This window comes from Plectropomus leopardus, chromosome 14, assembly GCF_026936395.1.
Source record: "Plectropomus leopardus strain MGB_pleo_1.0 chromosome 14, ASM2693639v1, whole genome shotgun sequence".
NCBI classification, from domain to species: Eukaryota; Metazoa; Chordata; class Actinopteri; order Perciformes; family Serranidae; genus Plectropomus; species Plectropomus leopardus.
In genome coordinates, this window is record NC_142189.1 from 28,791,090 (window position 1) to 28,815,112 (window position 24,023).

Below are 24,023 nucleotides of genomic sequence, written 5' to 3' on the forward strand. Positions count from 1 at the left end.
AATCACAATGCGCCTTGGTGCTATTTCGAACTCTTGTTATCAGATCACCAATGATGAAGGTGTTTACAGGATGAAAGAGTCCACAGTCATATGTAGGTATCCACATATTCCACTTTATTTTGTGTATGATTGCTTTAGATGCATGGTTGGACACTGTCTGTAGCCTATTTAGTAAGTAAAGCAATTAGCTGGAAACCAATAAAATTACCTTTCAGAAGTGAATTTGTATGCAGCACCTGTCCTCTCATCTCCTAAACTGTTATTTTACTGCATGCATCACATTGATGGACATCTGTTGACTCCGGCTCGCTAACATGGCTCTTGGAATTCTAGTGAGAAATGGCAACAGCTGGAGGTACTTTACAGTTAACTGTGAGTAGGCCCCTGGCAACTGCACAGGTTAAGAGCACAGACGTCCACCCTCACACAAAATAGCAACATTAGCATAAAAAACAACAAAGAAAACAAAAGTTACTTTGTCATGCATTAAAATCCCTGCTGATTTCAATCACAGTTCAAGAGCACAGAAACCTTTCAATCTGGATAATGGTCGCATAAAAAAATCTTGCTTGAACTTCCTGTTGTTAACCATCAAAATATATAGATGTCTTCATTATTGCAACAGCGTAGATGCCTGTAGTTTTAGGCAATGGTTGACCTGTAGCAAGGAAGTGTTAATCATAAATTCCACAGGAACATGAAAAGAAATTAAGATTTTTTGATTGTGAAATATTCAAAATCTAACATTGTGGACATTTTCCATCCAAAAGCTTGATAGCTAGATAGCTTGTTAAAACCATCCTGATGATGTGAGCTCAACATTTTGTTTCTCTCACTTTATCATTCTGGACTCATGGTCACCTCAACCACACACTTTACTTTGGTGGGAGAACTTGCCTTAACAAAATGGGAAATCCTGACGTTAGCACTAGACTGTACTAATACGTTGTTACTTAAGACAACAACATTAGATGAAAAAAAAACAATTTATTTATATTTACTATTTGTATGTGACATTTACCTCATTGACAACAATCCCCATGAAGTTTTTGCAAAACACTGACAGCATATTTCGCCATTTCTCATTCAGCAACCAGCTGCCTCTGGACCATGGAACACCAGCTGGCAGTCCTTGTTGCATGTATAAAGCATTGTTAACACTGATCTGCATTGAAGCCCCTTGTATCTGCTCCTACACTAGCGCTATGAGTGGCAAAACAACAGTTAATATTGGATTTGTACCAACAACCGGAACATCTTTTTCACCAACACAGCCAGTTAATAAATTACGCTTTTGCCAAATCCAGTTGGAAGGATAGCAACATCATCTTTTCCTTCAAGTCACTCCAAGTGCATACTTCTTCTTTAATTGTTGTTAATGACTCTATGTCTGCAATAACTATTCCCAAAGATATTAAGATAGATATTCAAAGATATTGCAGCTTTGCAGTGGACTTTTGTGTCTACATGTTACGCTCAAGGTATCCTTTAGTTTCTGCTCTTTACATTCTGGAATGCCATGATGTCACCAAAAACACATGGTAGGATTACAGTGCACATGGTCATGTTTAGTCAACAAAAGCACCTGGCAAACGACGCCAGGATGTTAAGAAACGCAAATACTGGCACTGATGGTCCGGATCAGGGTAAGGGAGCACATGGTAAGGTGCAGAAAAAAAAGCATAATATTTAGACAGGAAACGAACACTGCACTCTGGCATGAAGGTTGGGCCCATCTATTACCCCAACCTCCTGCTCGCCCTAAAGGCATCCTCAGGCCGCTTATGTTAAGTCGTTACAGGCAGTGGTTCAACCTGACGGTGTCCAGCAGCGTATCATATGGACGTGACAGGTTCTGACTGTCTGCTTTCTCAAATGATGCTGTGCAACCACATGTCATGCTGCCACGATATGTGGCTTTTGGTGTCAGGATCTTATGCAGAAAGCACTGACAAAGTGGCAACATTTGATAACTTGGAATGAGAATGGGCTAGAAAGTTACATGCTAAAACTCAAAATAAACATTAAACGGATAACCTAGGCATTGTTAATGGTGCCTAATGCACTTGTGCTCACTAAAGATCACTAAACATCCCTAATAACAGTAACAGTTATTTTAAAACTGTTTCTTCCTCACCAGTTTCTGTGCAAAAGGATCCACCTTCTTATTATTCTCTCACTCTGAGCTAACATGGAGGTTTCCATCTCAGCTTATTGAACATTTTGCACCCATTGCTCTTGTCATTTGTGTAGTTTAAGGCACTAAAGGCATTTAACTATTCCTCATGTCACTCTGATTTTTTATTTATTTTATTTTATTTTATTTTTTACCTTAGAATGTGTTCATGTCTCACAATAACCAACACTTTAAGGCAAATACTTTCTCAAACATAAATGATTGTATGAATAATCATGATGACACCACCCTGTCCCTGCTGCAGAGTGTGAGTGCAGGGGGAAAAAGCCCTGCAGGGACACAAGAGTCCCCCCGAGTCATAATATTGTCTAATATTTTTTCTGCTCTTTTTTATTTGGATTCAAGCTTCAGATTTTAATCTCAAAGCTGATTTGAATGTCACCTCCGGTGTGTTGTAGTAATAAATGTGTCAGGTTTTGCATTGTGGGAAGCTGCAGGAACGTGGTGACATTTAGGAATCACATCACACAGGTTGGGAGACTATTAAAAAGGCTTTATCATGTGCTCAACACAGTTTGCATAAACCGAGATTTCACAATCACGTCACAAAGGATGGCAGCATTTAACACTAATACACTTCATTCTCCCTGTAATAAACTGACCGGGTCAATTCTGGTCAAAAGACTTTTTCTTCATTGATTTCTTCTGTCCTGTTCTGTTTACATGTGAGAGGAGTCACAAAGGTATATGACAAGAAGAGGTTGTCAAGTGAAGATATTTCATATATATGCTGTGTACAAGTCAAGCACTGCAGTGTATGGAAAGTAAATGTGATATTTCATAGACTTTTCTTCTGTCTTTTGTCATCCACTGCCATCGTTGTCAACAAAAGTGAGATTGCTTTTTGACATTCACTATGAAGCAGAAAAGCACCTGTTTGTGTGTATGTGTAAAATGTTGGTGAAGATGTTATTAGAATGCTCTGTGATACTGAGGTTTTGAGGGAACACGGGGGAAAAAAGCATTACATAAGAAAAACAGCAGAATGGGATCAGGGAGGGGAGGAGAGGTGCTTGGTTTCTATTAAACATAAATTGAATAACAAACGCAAAATTGCAAAATGGATAAATGGCACAACACGTGATGAAACTATGGCACAAAATACTTTTTTACTCACAGAATAACATATAGTGTATCATTCATGCTGTTCTCATGAACTGTTTGTACCTTTTCCTACAAAAAGTAATGTGCATCATTTATATATATATATATATATGTGTGTGTGTGTGTGTGTGTGTGTGTGTGTGCGTGTGTGTGTGTGTGTATCCCATGTAATCATGAGCCAGTAGTTCTTGCATAACCAGCACATTCTCATCTTTCTCACATGTTGCGGCTTTGTCCATGGATTTCTTTATCTACATGTTAGTTATCATTCTGCATTTGTTGTTTACACCCTGGGATCTCGCTACCATTATGTCAACAAATGCACATGGTGGAATTACTTGGCATGTATGTTTATGGCCAAGAGGCATGTGGTAAAGGGCAGAAAAAAAATAACATTCAAACAGGAAGCGAACACCTGAATCTCACATCAAAGATCAGGTTTGTGGGACCCAACCAACACCCCGCCTGCCAGCCCTGTAAATGCCTTTGCACTCCTTATATTTTGTCGTTACCAGCAACATTACAACCTGACACCGTACTGACATCCGTGTGCGTATTGGGTGGATGCGTCCAGTACACACACGGGTGGCATCACTTTTTGACTCTTGTGAAAGGTAACTTAGGGTTAACTTGGAGAACAGGTTGGGGTTTCTGGCACAACTTCACCTATGCATATATCAGTCTCTGATCTGTGGATACCAAATTTTCCTAACACAGAACACAGCCATTCACTTTTAATGCACAAACAAGTTCATCAAAGTCATCAGTCATCAAAACTTTCACACAACTAACAGCAACCACATGCCAAAACTATTAAAGCACATTGTTGTCAGCATGCATTGGCACTTAAATCAACAATATGATTCATTTGCATCACAATGTGTCCGTGTTTGATAATGACAAGTATTCATTGAAGGACTTTTGCTTTTGCAAGTAATTTTCAAGTAAAATGATGTAGCATGTACACCAGGGTCCAAATTTAAATCATAGATCATAGTGTCATCTAAAATGTTTTATCATATCTCTGCAGAGACTCCAGTGGCATGTCTCATAGAAATATATATGCACACCTCAAACTACTGATGGAACATACATATACGTATGTTTGTGTTAGGTCAGTGAAAACCTGACCACACAGTGACACACAGAGAAGTGGGCAGGAGGGGGTGAAATAGAGAGATGGAGAGAAAGCTGTTACCATAGCAACTGAATAAGAGAGAGTAGGTTTACTAAATGGGGTACATGAGCTGTGGCTCAAGTCTTGCTGCATGTAGAGTTTCACATTCACCAATGAACAATGCTAGCACATCTCACAGTCCTTTCATTTGTGTCTTACTTTGTGTTACTCTACGTGCTATTTGGGTTTAAAGCCACAGACCGCAGTTAGTTTGTATCCCGGCAACAGCCGACTGTCCTGCTGAAGTTTTGGTAAAAATATTGTAAAAAATAAATGTGGTAAAAACCCATTTGCACTTGATACTGATTTTTATAAACATACATGATAAAAATACATGGGTTTTCTACATGAACTCCAAGTTCCTATTACAGTCTGTTTGGTGAAGGTGACAGAGTTTGTTTGGTTATGTCATTGCTCTGAGTGGCTGTCTGTCCAGGGTGTACACTCTGCCTCTCCACCAATGAATGCTGGGATAGGCTTCATCCCACTGAACAGGACAACCATTATGAAGGACAGAGGATGCAGAGCCTGTACTCTGTAATTATACTTGCAAACGAAGGTCACTTCCGTTGGGTTTCCATCAGCTCTTGTAATTAAAGATCACATTCCTGTCACATTAAAGGCCAAGGTATGTCTGAAGGAAATGAGTTCATACGACGTCCTTCGGCCACATCTTACAGCTGATGCTCACTGCGAGTGTTTTTAGAAGAGTTTTCGATATCAGTCACCCCCGCGTCTTGCAGAAGAGATTCCATTTTATCATCAGTCAAACTACCCCCTGCATTTTTTAAAGCTTCAAGTATATTTTTAATGCAGTCAGTCGAGTGAGACAGCAGTTTAAATCACATAGATATCCAGCTGTGTATCTTTTTCTCACATTTATTTGTGAGCTTGCCTGTTTCACTACATGCAGATTCCCCTCACTCACTACAGTGGGCATGGAAATAAAATCAATGAATCAATACATAAGATTAATATTGGTTTCTTACATACATTAAATAATTTTGGTTGTTTCTTTGTGCTGTCAGCCTGATGAGGGCAGGTTAGCCAGCAGCTGTCCACTCAGCTCCCCAGGAGCTGCTGCTGATAGATGGCTGAGACACTATGGAAGACGGTGTCAGCGTGAATTGGATGACAGAAAGCTTACGTCTTGCCTCCAAGGGGGATTCCCAGTAAAGAGTGTTAAGAGCCGTTGAAATGGCCACACTCAAAGGGGATCAAAAAACATGTGTGTGAAGAATGGAAACAAGCAAGCTATAAAAACCAGGGTGAGGGTTTCCAGCCCATTGTCATTCCTAGGGCGTCAAAATTCCATTGCTGTGTCATGCCCCTTGTTGTTTGACATCAACACTGAAAGGATGAGTTTTCTATGATGACTCTTATTCAGCAGTTAGACACTGGTTGATGCTTCAATCAGGAACTGATTGAATGACTTATCTATAAGTAGGTAAAAGTTCACATAAGGTAGATACAAAGATATAAAATAATTATAAAAGATCCATAAACTATCCAAACAAGCAAACCAAACTAACAAACACCAAAGGCAGCCTTTGGCATCTTCATGAAATGTGCTGGGTTTACAAATAACTCTTGAGAAAGTCTACATAGAGCAGGATAGAGGGGAGGTTGATGGGTCAAACAAAACTGGACTTACACCCAGGAAATGACAGTTGTTGTCCAGTGAAAAACCAAAAGTCAATGTTATTATAAAATAAACTTAGAAAAATGGCATATGGTCATCTTGCATTGACATTATGGTACAATTGTACTTATTTTGACCCAAAAAACAATCTTTTTAAAAAACCTAATCAAGTGGCTCTGTTGCCTAAACTGGTTTCACAACATTGAATGTGTCACAAAGTGTGTCAATTGTGCATCACAAACCCTGTGCATTCCTATGAGATGCTAAGGGGCCTGACAAAGCATCTGTACTTTGACGCTCTGGGAATGGAATGAAAAGTTGAGGTTTCTGACACGGCTTTACCTACTTCCTATGTGCGTGGAGGAAGTCTGAAGAGGTTGAAACTGCAGCAACATGTAAATAATGCAACAAATTAATTGCAAGACCAACTAGCCTCAGCTTCATCGGCACCTTGATAAAGGCCACAGGCTGAAAGTTCTTTGAGCATTAGTGTTGAAGTCTTCTGTTGTATGTGAACTGTGTGGATGGATCAACTCAATGCCACAACATGACCTCCACACCAACGAATGACCCAACTAATGTCAGTACATGGCCAAACCTTCAGAAAGTGTGCCTTATGGGTAAATGGCTCGATCAAGACATTGTTGGTCTACAGGTTGATGACTCCCACGCAAGTCAGTCCTGTGTTGAGAAATGTGTGTTGAACTCATGTTGTTACTGAAAGAGATGTCAAGTCTTCTGATTTATGTGTGGGAACTCAATCCAATCAATACAAACAAAGACATACTCAGAAAATGTGTTGAAAATTAGATCCTGCTTCCATTCTTCTGTTTTACCACTGGGTCATTCAACTTGCAGCATATTGGCAGACTTCACACAAACACACACACAAACACACACACAAACACACACACACACACACACACACCAGATTGATGTGATAAACAGCTAAGAGCCGCAGCAACAGCAGCTGGTGTGGGTTTGGTTCGAGCTGTGGGACCTCCCTCCAGGCACCTGACAGTCACTAACGCTGAACAAGCAGGGAGCGAGATGGAGGTGCGGTCATGCAGACACACACACACACACACACAAACACACGCACACACACAAACACATACGAGAAAATGCACACACATCTAATTTTCTCACCTGCCGTATGGCCTGTGTCTTACTCTCCATAGTACGTACACATACACACACACACACACACATGCATGCACGCACAAATACACACATGCATCAAATAACTTGATGAGACCCAACACTTGTGAGATGTAGAGAGGTTTTGCTTGGCTGGTGTGTGTGTGTGTGTGTATGTCTGTTTTTGTGTGTACCTATTCCCACAAGGTGGAAAACCAGTTTCTTTGTTGTCAGCTACGTTTAGCACAACCATCGGTGATCTCGTTAGCCGCCAGCTTACTGGCTGGGGTTCCGGGCCAATAAAATAAATGTGAGGTCAAAGGGCAATCGGCACTTTCAATGGGAGGACAAAAGCATCAGAGGGAAGAGAAAGGTAAAAGCGAGAGGGTGCGGAGGAAAGAGAAAGAGAAAGGGATTGGGAAAATAGGAAAACAGGAAAGTGGTAAGGGAAGGAAAGAGATGGAGACAGAATGTGAGAATAAAAGGTCAACAGGGAGCAAGGTGCATTTGATGTTTTGATTTGTTTATGCTTAATGGAGGGGAATCATTGAATGAAGAAAATATAGAAATGTAATAAATTACATATATTAACCAGGCTCTTAAAGAAATAGTTGTATAGTTGTATACATTTTAAGAAATCCACTAAGACCAATACCAGCAGGAGACTGATACCTCGTTTTAGATAAATTGACAATGCAATTTCATACTAAGTATCCCTCCAACGTCAAGCTATGATGCGCAGGGATGCTGCCATCGAAATGCATGCGGTTGGATGATGTCATGGTGGGATGATGCCATGTATTACCGTGATGTTAACAAATGCATTTGTGGTGGGATGCAGTAGCACGGTCCCAGTCTTCACACCAGACTGTCATGACGGTTGGGATTAGGTACCAGAGTCACGGATAGCTAGGTTGAGGCAAAAAGGGCACATGTTAAAGTGTAGAAATCACACACACACACACACACCCTCACACACACACACACACACACACACACACCCACACACACACACACACACACACACACACACACACACACACACACACACAAGACATGAACATCCACATGGGCTGAAAACTCCAGACTCCTACACAAAAGTCAGTTGATTGTGTGACCCATCCACCTCCCTATCCGCCCGCCCTATAAGTGCATTCATGCTCCTTAATATACGCGGTTACGCAGCCAGTGCTTAGTCCAAACTTGGAACATCAAAGCTTGACATGGACGGTCACTGCCCAACCTTCACTATATGATGACTGAGACGGGGTTGAAATAGGTTAAATTTTGTTTGTTTAGTCCATACCAAACAATAAACATATCATTGTGAGACTCTATTTATTATATTACTCTGTTTTATATATAATCATATGTAGGCTGTATTTCAAGGCTGGCTTATTTGTTAATAGTGTTGTTACCAATCTCAACAAGATCTTAAATGTTTATTTAAATATTTTCTTGCTTCAAGAACAAATCCAAGAGTTCTCTTTAGTTCCAGGATGCAACTATCAATTAAAATACAAGCAAATTTGAATTCTGTTTTTTGTGATGATTTAACAAACAAGCTTTATTGTGTCATTAGTGAGCTTTGGAGGTATCCCCTTTCTTTCCTTCCTTTTTTTAACAATTGGCAAGAAAGCAAATGTGTATTTCCCAAAACTGTCCCAAGATACAGTCTTGAGTGGCTGCCAGCCCAAGCCATCCAGTGTGTTATTCGTGCCTGTACTTGTTATAGTATTTAGTCAATTATATTTTGCACATTTCTGCCTTGTATGCATGACAGCGATGACTTATCATCTGATTTTCTTGTTTGCTTGGCTCAACATATGTTAATATATTGAGCCAAGCCAACAAGTGACACATTTGCAGGACCTATGCATAAATTATTCTTCATGGCTCGTAATTTCTGCTCATCTGGGACTTGAGCCTTGTTACTGCACTCCTGCTAAGTCGCTCTGGAGAGGAGCATCAGCTAAGTGCCTGAAAATGCAAATGGAGAGCATAGAGAGTGATAGACATGTCAATTATAATATGGGATTTTACACCTGGACATAAACCTGTAAGTAGAGACAACGGGAGAGTGACAGAGGTTGAAGTGATTGCCTCAGATTTCCTGCAGAGTTTATGAGCAAAGATTAGAGACACTGTGATGTGATCATAAATCTCTGCTGCTCCTGAAAGTGATGAATGGATAGAGGAGAGAATGGACCTTTGGGGTGCACGTTTTTTATTTGTAGATATTGTGGTAGGGAGATGATGCTATAAATAATGTATGCCAATGGATGCATGGTATCTTGTTATCTTGTGTTAGCTGGATGCTGATGTTATCTCCTCTGCTTTTGTCCCCTGGGCCAACATGTCTGTATGATGGAAATGTCAGCTGACAAGAAAAGGTTTCTGCAGCTCAGTGTTAACGTGTTCCGACTTAGATTACAATACAATGGCCTTCCTTAAAGTAAACAAGATTATATTTTGTTTGCCAACAATTTAAGACATTTAAGTGACCTTCTTTTGCTTGAAGAAGCACATTTGGCTGCCTGTGAAGTAAGTGATTTTCACATGATGATGTTTCCTAGTTAAAGTCAGAATGTCAATCAACAATAAGTCTTAAAACAAGATCAGATCACTGAAAATACATTTTGCTTTCATAGTTTTTAAGCCCTTTTTTGTTATTTTGCATTAGCATTATCACAGTTAACCATAGCTGTAACTGCACTGTGTTAACCAAGCTAGCAGATAGTGTTAGGGTTAATACTCCAAATATCCAAAATGGCATAGGCCAAAATGCCAAACACACGGTTTTAAAACCAGAGTCCAAAAACTAATTGGTGGCATCATATTAGCTATGTCCACTTTTTTATGAGTAAAATGTTTTTCCAGGTATAGAGTGGGAAGGGACAAGGCATTCATGTTTGCCAGAGGATGAATCCCAATGACTTAGATGATCCACTGACTTAGTGCCACCTCTAGTGCTGCCAGCTGGCCAAAGTTTTCACGTCTGTTGGGATATATCAACAACCACTAGGAAGAGTAGGACTAAATTTGGTGTATTATATTAACATTAAGGGCTTTGGTGTATTCCTTACTTTTCATCCAGCACCATCATAAGGTCAAAACTCAAAGGTCAAAAGTCGGGTCGCGGGGGAAGCAGCCTAAGCAGAGAAGCCCAGATTTCCCTCTCCCCGGCCACTTCGTCCAGCTCTTCCCGGGGGATCCCAAGGCGTTCCCAGGCCAGCTGTGAGACATAGTCTCTCCAGCGTGTCTTGGGTCTTCCCCAGGGTCTCCTACCGGTGGAACGTGCCCTCAACACCTCACCAGGGAGGCGTCCTGGAGGCATCCTACTTCGATGCCCAAGCCACCTCATCTGGCTCTTCTCAACGCAGAGGAGCAGTGGCTCTATTTCTAGCTCCTCCCGGATGACTGAGCTTCTCACCCTATCTCTAAGGGAGAGCCCAGCCACCCTATGGAGGAAACTCATTTTGGCCGCTTGTACCCGTGATCTTGTTCTTTCGGTCACAACCCAAAGCTCATGACCATAGGTGAGGGTAGGAACAAAGATCGACCGGTAAATTGAGAGCTTTGCATTTCAGCTGAGCTCCCTCTTCACCACGACAGATCGGTGCAGCGTCCGCATTACTGCAGACGCTGCACCGATCCGCCTGTCCAAAACGTAATATTGGATTTTTTTTTTTTGTCCCAAGATAAAGATGACAATATATTTCAATACAAGCCGAAGGACTAAAACTTTAACTATAACATTTTTGTTGTAAAACTTCATTTTAAGATAAGTGTCAAAGCATGCTTAGGGTCCTGTAACATATTTGTTCCCACTTAAACATAATCCCTAATGAGACTTCTTACATGGAAAGTGACATTTACTTGAATTAAGCCAAACATAGTCAGCTCATTATGATCCATACTGAAACAAGTCAGTATAGAGTTTAAATCTAACCATAACCATATTCATAGTGTAGTGCTTCATTATGATCAATTTGTGGTTGCATGAAAATCCAGTCATTTATTTGAATGTCAGCCTAACAAGAGCATGATATGGATGTTTGAAGTGTAAATGTAATGAATGCCTATAATAATATGTGCAAGCACTCCTCAGCTGTCTCCTCTGCTTTGTATCAGTTGTTGAGATAAGAGACCTCTAATTATGTTGTCATGTGATGAGTTCTGTTTGCCTCAGAGGTTAGCTGTATTGTACACTTCTTGGAGTGTTTGATGCTTCAGTAACAGTGGCTGGTTTATGACTAAATTAATGGGGGAAAAATTCTCATGTTTTACAACATTGTCATAATTTGGTGAACGGCTCATGTTAGTTTCATCCGAAGATAGTGGATGAAAGGAAATGTACATAGTACTGTGCACATTATTTGTGATAAATCAACTGTCACACATTAGGAAGTAACTATTTATATCTTACTGTGATTTTACCAACAATAGACACTGGGGGGTGAAATTGTCAGTCTGTCCGTCAAACACTTCGAGACTGAACATCTCAACAGCTATGAAATGGATTGCCATAAATGGTAGTCTTCAAAAGTTGAATAGGAGCCAAAGCATTTAGATATCAGGCTCCTCTTAGGTGGAACAATTTTTCAAATTAGGTCGAGGAGGTAGACACAGTGTCTACAATTAAAAGTAAACTAAAGACTTTTCTCTTTGATAAAGCTCATAGGTAGGGCTGGCTCAGGCTTGCCTTGGACCAGCCCCTAGTTAGGCTGATATAGGCTTAGTCTGCTGTGGCACTTACTATGATACACAAGCTCTTCTCTCCTTGTCTTTCTCTCTCTATTTGCAAACATTCAAGGCCTTCTGAGGCAAATTGTTATTTGTGATATTATGGCGGGTTCACACTGGATGCAGTGCAAAGCATGCCTTTTTTTTGTGGTGTGCTGCAAGCTGCTTTTTTGTGCTCATGCTAAACAATGGGACTTTTCACACTGGGCACTCTGCAGCCCCGAGCTCTGCAGTTAGCTCATGATCTGCAACAATACTTTTGACTTCTGGTCTATTTTGTTCTGTGAGAGAATCTGGTAGATAAACACACTGATCAGTTACATTGATCTACTAATCTATTATGAACAATGTCACTGCGATACTAGATATGACATAAATGATCTTATTGTGAATAAATACAAATTGAAATAAACATGTTAATCAGATATTCAACCTCATTTAGACCTAATCGTCCTTTTAATATTCATCCTAAAATCATAAGGACATTAACAGCCCTGACAAAAGACTTGTAAGTGAGTGGAAAAGTAATTCTGATAGTAACAACCAAACAGTCATATATCACATGACAATAAAAATGTACAGTATTTGAATTTACCCACATATTTTGCAAATAAAGTTTTACAGTATGAACGGGGCTCAGCAGAATGTTCAGTTTGACAGCGACTTTCATGTGATAATAGTAAACAAGCCAGAGACAGTGTTGTATTAAGTAGCTGTGAGCTGTAAATTCCTCTAAGGAGAAGAGAAAAGAAATGTTATCTCAGAGCCTTACAGTGCAGAGTCTGTCTTCCTCTGTGCCACTGCTTTACGTCCACTGCAGCCTCTACCAAATAGTAGCATGACAGTCAACACCGTTCACTCCACGGCAACATCTGGGGACCAAAATGTCCCCAAAGATACACTGCACAGTACAATGACTAGCAAAGAACAATAACAAAAAAAAACAACTGCTCGACTTGAACATACCCCAGTCTACTGAGGAGTCTCCAGCTGATGATTTGAATCTCTGACATTCAGGGGGCAGCCCTACTAAGAATTAGTTTTAAGTTTTGATTGATCACCTAGACACATAATATGGTTCACCTGATATATTTATCAGAGATATGGAGCTAAAATTGCTCTGATCATAGTATATTATGGAGGTTAGATGACACTGTCAATATGTACTTTCAAATTCTGCTCAGCTTGGTGGATATTAGTGGTAATTAGTGTTGCAGGTTAAAAAGCAGCCCAACTGTAGCGTCTCAGATTCCACTCAATGCATTTTCCATTACACTAATTAGTGTGGGAAGTAAAAACAGTGACAACATCAAAAAAGTGTGCATTTAATTACTGTGGTGAAGGAAAGAGAGTTCTGGTTTTTCACACATTAAACTTCTCTGAAGAGCATTGAGTTATTAACCGCAATTGAATTATTGGACACACCTGACTGAATCGGTGGGAATCAATCAGCGCCATGAATTTTATTTTCAAAAAATCAAGACCTAATGTGAGAGAAAATCAGTTTAGAAAGAGAAAAAAAAACCTTCAAAAAACTCTGGTGTTATTTCAGTATTTACAAATAGAAATGCTAATGGAAACACCACCGCATCACAGACGGTATAAGCTCCGCTGAAGGACGTCTGTGTTTACGCATGCTAAGTTGATATCAGAAATAAGGTGGGCGGGATGTGTCGTTAACTGCGGTTGAATTATTGGCTGCTGTGGTAAAACAGATTAAAGGTGACAGTCATCAGCTATCTATCAGGGCTTTGCACTGCTTTGTTGGTGTAATGATGGCTTTAAACTGCTTTCTGTGGTATTTTATGTCAAGGTGGGAAGATAAATACACATGACATCTCACATGCTTTCATGTAAAGACAGAAAGGCACTTTCACTGTCAAGGTTAGAGGTTCAATTCTCTCTGAGGCAATTGCATCACCACAGTGTATGTTTCTGAGGCTGCATAATGAATATAAGCCACTTACTTACTCAAAGGCATTGAGGAGACGAATCCACAACATGGTGTATTGATACTGAAATAGTGATATAAACGGGAAGATATTCCTCAGAGAAAATAAGGAATGGTTAATTTTTTTATGATCCTACATGGCGAGGCTCAAATGATGCAACCTGAGCAAATTGGCTGCACTATTTTACATTGTCAAGTATTTCTTTGAACACTGTCTTGTGTCGATGGACTGCCGATTCCTCATTTCAATCATTCATCCTTTATTTAAAAAAAAAAAAATGCTATAAAATGGCACACCCATTCTAGACTCCTGTAGAAAAGTGTCAAATTCTAACAATAGATAACACAGTCAGACAGCCAGTAACTGAAGCCTCAAGGCAAAATCCTTGGAACGACTTGCTTTGTCCAAGCTCTGAAACAGCACGTTTCTGAGTCTGAAAGTTATAGCACCTCTCTGGTCATTTTTATCACTCAAAGCACATTCACACGACAGTCGCATTCACCCATTTGCACATTTGGTCACTGATGGCCAAGGCTTCCCTACATGGTGCACCTGTCACTCAGTTCTTAATACATTCACACGCACTCACAGATTGAAGCAACAGTCATCAGGAGTAATTTTGGGTTCAGTATCTTGTCCTAGGGTACTTCAACATGTTGACTGGAGGAGCTGGGGATCGAACCGCCAAACTTCCAATTTGTCACCTACCTCTGAGCTAGAGCACATACTAGAGAACATACTACACAAGTATAAAATTTGGGTTAAAATTATAATTTTTCCTCTCTGCGTCATCTAATGTTAGTTCATTTATCATGTTTGAGCTCTTCCAAAAAAGTTATTTTCATCAGATCATTCTCTCGAAAGCCCTATTCACACTGGACTACCCATCGAGCACCAGATGTCATTTAGATGTTTAGTTTTTTTTTTTTAGTTTTTTAGTTTTTTTTTTTTTTTAAATTTGGTCAGCTTTGGTCCTGATTTAGCCCAAAAATGGAGGTTGACAATTGGGCTGTGTTTAGACCGTCTGACTTATATTTTATTTTCTATTTTATTTATTTATTCACACCATTAAAAAAGTTAGAAACTCAACTGAGCTTATAGAAATACCTCATAGAAGGGAATACAATAAATTACAATACTTTGATACTTGGACCTAATTCAGCCCAAAACAACAAATTAAAAATTGTTTAGACTGTCTGACTTGGCCTTAATTTAGCCCCCAAAAAAAGACACTGAAAATTAGTCTTAGACAGTGTAGTCTGTTTTTGTCCTAATTCAGCCCACAAAAATTGTCTCTGTTCAGACCATCTGACTTGGTCCTTGTGTACCCGAAAAATACACATAAAAAATTATGCTGTGTTTAGACTTTCTGTTTTGGTCCGAATTTAAATACAGCAATGAAAGCAAAGGTTTTTGAACATTTTGATTGCTGTTTAAATACTTTGCTATACAATATAAATGTATACATTGCTTGTGGACATTCTTTGGATGACCACTATAGCTCCTTTTGGATCAATTCCAAAATTTTAAATTTATATCCAGATGTGTGTGTGTTTTATTGGACAAATGTAAAGTGCCCAGTAACTCAGACTGACCCCACCTACTGCGCATGTCAGTGAGAGAGGGATACAGTCACGCACATGCTATGGACCGCCGGATTTTGAACGTTCTCACCATTAAACTTTCTGGAATGTAGTTAGGGGGACCATTAACTTTGTGGAACTTCCTGGACCACTAACACTAATCTTTCTCACTTGGTGAGTATTTTAGAAATCTTCCAACATTTTTGGTGTCATTTTTGCAGTTAAAAAAGGCAGTATTATCTTTTCTTTTAGATGTATTACTGATGTATTTGAAGCTATAATGATATACTGTGGAAATTGTGTCTCTGTTGTGATTGGAAAACTAGTATATTTCAGACAGTTGGAAACAGTTTTAAGCAACTTCAGTACCACTGACATGGGCGCGCTTGATGCGGTGCTGCATCATTGTTAAGCTAACAGTAGATATCTAGGTAAAGAGCTAATGTAACTTTAAAGTAGCACCAGCTAATAGTGGAACAAAAGGATGGAACTATCCAAAAAAGGGGGATTCATCTTGGACTATATTTATGATGATTCTGTACTTTGCTTGAAAGATGTAATTTTTGGATTTACCAATTATAGGAGATTCTTTTTATGCAACCTTATCATAGTGATAGCTAAATTTCACATCCATAAATGTAAGGTGCTGAGAGTGAAACTCTCTTTTTACTCCTTCAGAAGAGAAGCTGAATCCTAATTCAGAACACTGTCGACCTCAGGCAATATAAAAGCTGTGAAGACTATGAATCTGTGCTAAAAATTCAATGCCTTCATTTAACTTTAATATAGCCTATACTTTATCTTTATTTATCTTATCTATCATTTTTTTAAAAAAAATCTTACTGCTCTATGTTTGCTCTATGCTTGTTCATTCACTGCTTTCTATTACTGTTTCTACCTTATACTATTCAAGCATAATTGAAAAAAAAAAGAAAAAAAGTGGGGTTTCGCCCAGGGCGTTAGCGTGCCTGATGCGCGTTCCCGTCAGCTGACGTTGAGAGCCTCTCCTCACTTGTTGGTTAAACTCACAAGCCATTACCTAAAAAGTTGTTTGTTAACCTAACATTTACCTTAACCCCATTAATAAACTTAAAAGTGGCTGTAACTACTGAAATTTGACCTTGAGTGTAAGTGAGAATGCAAGCTACACGGTCACTTAATTAGCTACACCAACGATCTAATGCTATCCAGTACAACAACGGCTCTGCATAAATTCTGCCTTAAAGGGGAAAAACAGCCATTTAAAAAATATTCAGGAGGCTAAATAACATGATGGAAGAAATACTAGAGCCTGCTCATGAATGCATATATGACCACGCCTTGCCAGGAAAAAAAGTCTGAAAAAGCATTGCATTAATTAATCTAAAAATAAGGCCTCAATTTGTATTAAAATCTTTTGAAGAAACCTTTCTCATACAGTGGCAGCTCACCTGTAACCTGCTTGTGGTTGGTCTGACAGTGGAGGCTACTATCCCATAAATAAGTAATGGAATATGTTTGTTTTTGTTTCATTACTTTGTTTTAATTAATAATTTATTCTTATATATTTAGTTGATATTACCCCTTTTTTGTTTTTGTGCTCAGCTGACATGGAGACACATTTTGTTTGTTATATCAATACAAGTTTTATCAGTACTTCTTTATCAGTTGTCTCATTTGAGAGAAAAAAAAATCAATCTCATTATCAACCATGAATTTATGATTATACATTTACTGTGTTACAAATTTAGTAATATATTGTCAGCAAATTTGGGTTAAACACAGCCATCGCTTATCCTGTGCCAATGCGCTCCATGAAACACAGATGTGGGGGGGGTGTAATTTCGACATAACATGAGGTCCCTAGGTAATAATAGTCCCATGCGAATGGGCCTTATGTCTGTGTTGTGTTTTTGGCTGCTGTGCTATGACTATCCCTCTATATCTCCTTATTGTTTGTCTTTCTACCAGTCCACACTCTGTAACATGGTACAGGCTGGACTTCTGGACTCCTGGACTCCAACCCAGCACCCTCTGGTTCCCACACCAGCCTGAGCTACCACCGCCAAACTAGATCTACAAATGGTAAGGGACAACTTTTATTTTCTTAAGTCTGAGTTGTGGTTTTGGTTGGCTGCTGTGCCGACCAATCTGTTTGATTACTGATCTTGATCTCTCACCTCTGTAACTCTCCCTTATCTCTGCTTTTATCTCTCTATCTCTCTGTTTATCTCTATTCCTCATCCCTCTTTATCTATTTATGGCCACCGTGCCCTGACTATCTCTCTATACCTCTATCTGCTGTGTGTTATGTGTCATTCACATTTTGCCACCTTAGAATATAAGAATAATAACTTTAAAAAAATGTCAGATTGAACCTCATAATACTGAGGTGGCAATTTGTGTTGTTTGGTTGGCTTGATTATCTGTCACAGCTGCCATGCCATGATTATCTGTTGTCTATCTGCTTGGATCTATTAGTTTAGATCTATATGATACAAAGATTGTCGAAATTGAATATTACACTCTGTTATTTATTACCGGCATGTACACATGCATACATAAGACCTATAGACGTATGAGTTGCAGAGAAATGTTAGACTGATAGAGCTGACACATACTCAGAGCTCCAAACAGTTAGAGCTTCAGTGCCTTGCTCAAGGGCACCATACTCCAGTTTCAGTGTCAAGTCCCTGCAGGCTGAGCTATCGCCGCCTGGCAAGATCTACAAAAAGTGCCATTCTTATTTTTCATGTTTGTGTTGTATTTTTGGTTGGTCGCCGCGCCGACCGATCTTTTTGATTATCTGTCATGGCCGCCGTGTTGACATGTCTGTTTGTTTATCTTTAATGGCCGCTGTGCCATGACTTTCACTTCATATATCATCCTACAGTGTTTTTCCCTCATCTTTCCAACTATATTTATTTGTATCTCTGGCTCATCTCTCTTGCCTCTCTCATAAGATATATAATGTTTGTATTTTCTTAAAATTTGTCATGTGTTTATTGGTTCGCTGCCATGAAAACTTATGTCTTGGAATGATCTCGTATGGCAGTGTGGCAGCCACGCCATGACTGTCTATTGTGCTTCTATTTTTTTTTTAATAAGCTTGAATCAATATTGATACAATAATATATTTTTAATTACTAATCCCTCAAATGGGAAATTCAGTTTTTTCACTCTTGTAATCCTTATATACGTATATACACCAAAAATACACACGACACACAGGACCTGTAGTCATGTCAATAATTGTAGAGTGATATCAGAGAGATAGAGCTGCTACATAGTGAGCACTTCAAGCATTAGGGCTTCTGTTGTTTTTTCACAAGCAGTCTGTGCATTCCAATACCCATGCTACCATACTACACTGTCAGAAAAAGGGGTATGGCTGGGGTACATTGAAAGCATGATTTCTTCAAGATGAGAGACACCGATCGATGCTTCAATCAGGGAAATGTTTAATAAGAGTACTCGTGTCAATACAGAAACAAAGTATCTTGTAAGTAAGTCTGAAACCCTGGTATATATGTGCTTCCAACTGATTACACAGGTGGTACCCATCAGTCATCAATAAGTCACAAATATGTCCATGGGGAGATGTCCAGAAAATCTTGTTGTTGACATTGAGGTGCCATACCTCGAGTGGGTATGAGACATGAAATGTAATCCCTTCACAGTTATTGCCATATGTCCAGCATAACGTGCAAGGTCAAAGACTTCACTATAAGTAAGTTCACATGAGGTAGATACAGATATATATATATATATATATATATATATATATATATAATTGTAAAAAGGTAATCAAAAGATACATAATCCTAAAAATACGTACTAACATACATTCATGTTCTTTTAGGTACAACTGCTGTTGATGTACTATCAAAGGGTCATAGTTGGTCCATAAGATACTGTCATGTACCTTCTCTAGGTTGAAAGGGTATATATCAGTACCACACTGAGAAAAAGGTACGTCTGTACCATTTTCCCAACATTTAGGGGTACAAATACAAAGATGTCAGTCTATGACCAAAATGTTGTTGGGAGATGGGATGGTCATTGCACAAGGAAAATAGTGAAGTTCAGTTAGTCTACCTATATAAATAAAGTTATTATTATTATTATTATTATTATTATTATTATTATTATTATTATCTGTCTGTTAAGCCCACGTCCTGTGGTGGGGAAATGTATTAATGCTAGAGAACAGAACATTTTATTTCTATCAAAAACAAACAAACAAACAAACAAAAAAACACTTAAGCTGTGTTCAAAATTGTCCCTTATCACGGATGTAGTGCACTATACAGTCTGTTCGCCATTTTGTGGTGTTCGAATTCTCTGATGTTAATTATACTATATAGTGCACTATAAAAACTACCGCAATGCACAGCAAATTTGAGTATACATACGATGCACCCTAAATTTAACTCCCGTTTACCAAAATGCAATGCAGTCGTGTTTTCCCGGGGGGAAAAAAACTCCAACGTAATGTCTGAAATCTTGTTTGGTTATTCCCTATATAATGCACTATTTAATACACACTACATAGTGATTAGTGAGTGAGTGATTTAGGGGACAGTTTCAAACACAGCTTCAGACACTTGTCGTAGCCTGTAGGGCTGCCATTAAGTTGGATAAAATCTGAGTAGCAATAAGGCTACATTTTCACCTCTGAACTATGTCTGTGAAAATTTGAATGGATGGGGGGTGAGATGCCCATTAGTTGTAATGGCAGGTCACTGCATCATGTCACTGCATCACTGAGACAGAGAGAGATTCCTGTTAGCTAAAATATACTCTGAAGCACAACAACAAACTTTAGCATAATGTATATATTGTTACAGTGTGTATACACCGTTTGTGCATGAGGTGGACCCAAAAGCGGACACAGACAGGTCTGAGGTGCACAAACAAAGGGCTTAAATGAAGATGAGGAGGAGGGGGTGAGGAATGGAGGTTGGTGAAGCAGAGAGTGGTGAGGATCTGAAGATGGGGTGGAGGCGAGTGGCTGGGCACGAAAGCGAGGGCTGGGCGGCGAGGCACTGGAGCTCAGAGGTGGTAGGCACAAGGTAGCAGTGGAAACAATCTGACGTCAAAGTCGGGTGAGGCTGAAGCTTAAATGCAGTGAGGGAGGTGATTGCTGACAAGGCACAGGTGAGGACGTGTGCTGTGAGCTCCAGTACCCTGGAAGCCACGCCCAGCCCCTGCAACACTGAAGACACAGACAACAAACACCAAGCATGCACACAAAACAGCCACACAAGCACTCCAAAAGCAACAACCACCACATATATCTCTCCCACCACACAAGGCACACAAACACATCCCAGCAAAATCTGCAACAACCCCCTTAAGGCAGCCTTACCTTCCAGCTGTGTGACAACAACACAAAGTGTGAAAAATACTTTCAAAAAAATGCAAAAACATTAAACAGAGCAGTAGCTGAGTTAATCTTTTTTGATCAGGTGCCCATAATTCATTCAATAAATGCCCCCAGTCCCTCTTGTGTGCAGTGTAAATATTGCACTGTGCAAGAAAAAAAAATGAAGACTTAAGCCAGATTTCACTTAAAAGTTAATTTATACAATAATACTGTGAATCAATTTCTAATAAAACAGCTCAAATGTAGTGTAGCCATCCTCTGTCGTCCCCTTTTAAAGCCCTTCATTTCTCATTGCTGTCGGGACTCTTATCTTCAATATTATTTCATTACTTTTCTTGGTGTTAGGTTTTTGCAGTAGTATTGTTTCAATAGCGATACTGAGATATTTTGGGCAGGTATCGTATCGAAGTCAGAATTTTGGTATCGTGACAACTCTATGTATGTTTTGATTATTCAGTAGACCGTGTCATGCTGCACTGATGCATTTTATGGGATTCTGTATAACACACTGTTATACATTAATATGTATGACGTAAAAGTGAAACGTGAAAGGAAAAGGGAAAGAAGAGAAAAAATGTGTTGTACTGCTACCACAGTGTGATTTGTTGATACTGTCTGAGAAGTGTAACTTAAACAGAGAGAAAGTAAATACGTATAAATGACTTGTTACATTATCCTGAAAAGTGATTTTGAAATTTTATGTTGATAGAAAATATTTTTTTGATTTGTTTGTTTTACCTGTATTCTAATGTAATATTGCCATAATGGTAAGATTACTTAAAACTATATGAGCTAAATGTTGAAAGTGTAAAAACAAATGTAACTGCTATATTATGTATAGAAAATTAAGATAATTAAAAGCAAATCCTTACATGCCAGTTAAAACAGCCTTTTAACAAATTTCCATTTCAATCAGATTTACTAGCTGCATCACAGGTTCATGCAGTTTTCTGCCATACATCCATTTAGTTAATGAGGGCCTGTGTGATTTCATCAAAGGCACAAAAAATGCACTCTTCATCTTATGTGAGACTGTTGTAAATAAACGATGCAGTAAACCACAGATCTCACTGATAAAATACAAAAAAAAAACAAAAAAAAAAAAACAGCTGGTTGCCCGTTCTCCATCAGCACAGTTTACTGCTTTTTCTTATAAATATATAAAAAGATTTGTCCACCTGAGGCGTTAAAGTGACAGCTACATGGGAGAAGAGTGGCATAACAAAAAACAGAAAACTCGGGCCCATGGGGATGCCTGTTTAAACCTCTTGACCTCAACAACGGCTCTGATTCAATTTTCTTTTTTGATGTGCCGGTGTAGACAGTGAGTGGGTGTTTTGTTATGATTGTAAATGATATGCAAAATCATGCAGATAAACATGTCAGTGGCGGCCTATTGATTAATTTACTGTAATTGTGTTTGTTCAAATAGAAAGATATATCTCAATTTTGCTTTTTGTGCTTGTGTTTGTCATTCAGGGTATTTGTGTACTGAACAAAACAGTTTATCTGGTTGCATGTTGTTCTGTATGTTAACATATGGCTAATGGCTGCTGTTTGCCTTAAGCCCTGCCTGTAACATCGATCATACGGCCCTTTAGTTTACAAGAAGAGCCTGTGTTGCTTTTTTAACAATGGCCGGTGGCCATTAATAATTGTTTTCTCTCTCAAAGGTCCAGTCTGTAATGGCAATACATATGTTATGGCACTGTGACAGTCTGTCTCTTGATACTTTACATCTTGATATGGCATTCAGTTCCAAGCCCGCTGGCTGTCACCAAAGATGCAACTCTTGCAGCTCCAAAGAAGCAGTTTTTATTCTTACTAAAGTCTCATTTCATTAAACATCTGGGCACTGTAGTTTTTTCTTAAATGTTATTCAAACAAACATGAGTATGGTGAATTTATTGGGGACTATATTCAGCTGCGGAGTAATACCCATTTTAGTAGTGAGTATTTACAGTAGCAGAAGGATGGTGTATGTGAAACGGACCCAGGATTCACTACATACACGTCACCCAGTGTGACAACGAATGACTTTTACATGTTTTAACAGTTTTTGGATAAAAATGAAGCACTGTAGTAAAGAGAATTAAGATATGTAAAGCTTTGGAAAAAAACAAATCCTTTACTAGGATCAATTCATTGTTCATTTGGACTTTTACTAGGATTTGTTCACTATAAGAATTTTCCGCTAAAAAACAATTTTTTGAGTATCACTCACTCTCAATGTTGTGGGCATGGCCAACTGGTAAAATTCCCGGGGATGGACCCAGAAAATGCTTGAGGGATTAGATGTGTCATCTGGCCTGAAAACGCCTCAGGATCTCCCTGGAGGGGCTGAAAAATGTTGCTGGTGAGAGGACTTCTGGAATGCCTTGCTTAGTTTGCCGCCCCAATGCTCCAGCCCTAGATAAGCAAAAGAAAGTGGATGAAAGGATCACCCCAAATGGATCTGGGAAGTGTTTCTGAAAAGCCTGTAGTTTGCAGACACATCATGGTATTGGTCTGTGTCATCCCACCATGGCAACATTCCAACACGGCATTTGTAGACATCACAGTAACAGCATCCTGGAGCTTAGACACAGAAGGAAACCTAAAATTATCATAAGTATAAGCGATCACTGGTCGCTGTCAACGGTCACTGACAGAGCAACACCATGTGATGAGTTGAGATGAGAACATGTTGAGAACGGACCATCTCCCTCAATCAGTCAATTGCTCTGAGTGTCAAATATTGCCATAAATCAGTTTACATTTGAGTTAGTTGAAACCCCCTGGTGTATCAGACGGTATCAGATGCTATGGGCTGTCCGACACATTGTCATCCCAAGAAGTCACATATTGCAGCTTTGTCAGTGAACTTATGCATCTACAAATTACACTCTATGTGCTTCTGTGTCTATTGTTGACATTCTGGGATGCAGCTATGGACATGGGGCTGTCAAAAGCACATGGCAACCAGCGGTGGGACATCAACAATAGCCCATGCTTAGCATAAGACAAAAAAGACAAGGATGGTTAGGTTTAGGATAAACAGTAGCAGGGTTAAAAAAAAAAAAAAAAACAGAAAATTAATATTTTCATACTTTTTTTTTCATTTTGCATGGACAC

General features: G+C 39.2%; 1 protein-coding gene across 1 annotated transcript in view; it reads left to right on the forward strand.

Annotated features, from left to right (window-relative positions):
* Positions 1-17,579: 17,579 nt before the first annotated feature.
* lrfn5a (leucine rich repeat and fibronectin type III domain containing 5a) overlaps positions 17,580-24,023 on the forward strand; it is a 259,011-nt gene continuing 252,567 nt past the window's right edge. The window contains exon 1 of the mRNA XM_088087412.1: positions 17,580-17,605. The gene's annotated coding sequence lies outside the window, so the exon portion shown is untranslated. The remainder of the gene's footprint in view (positions 17,606-24,023) is intronic.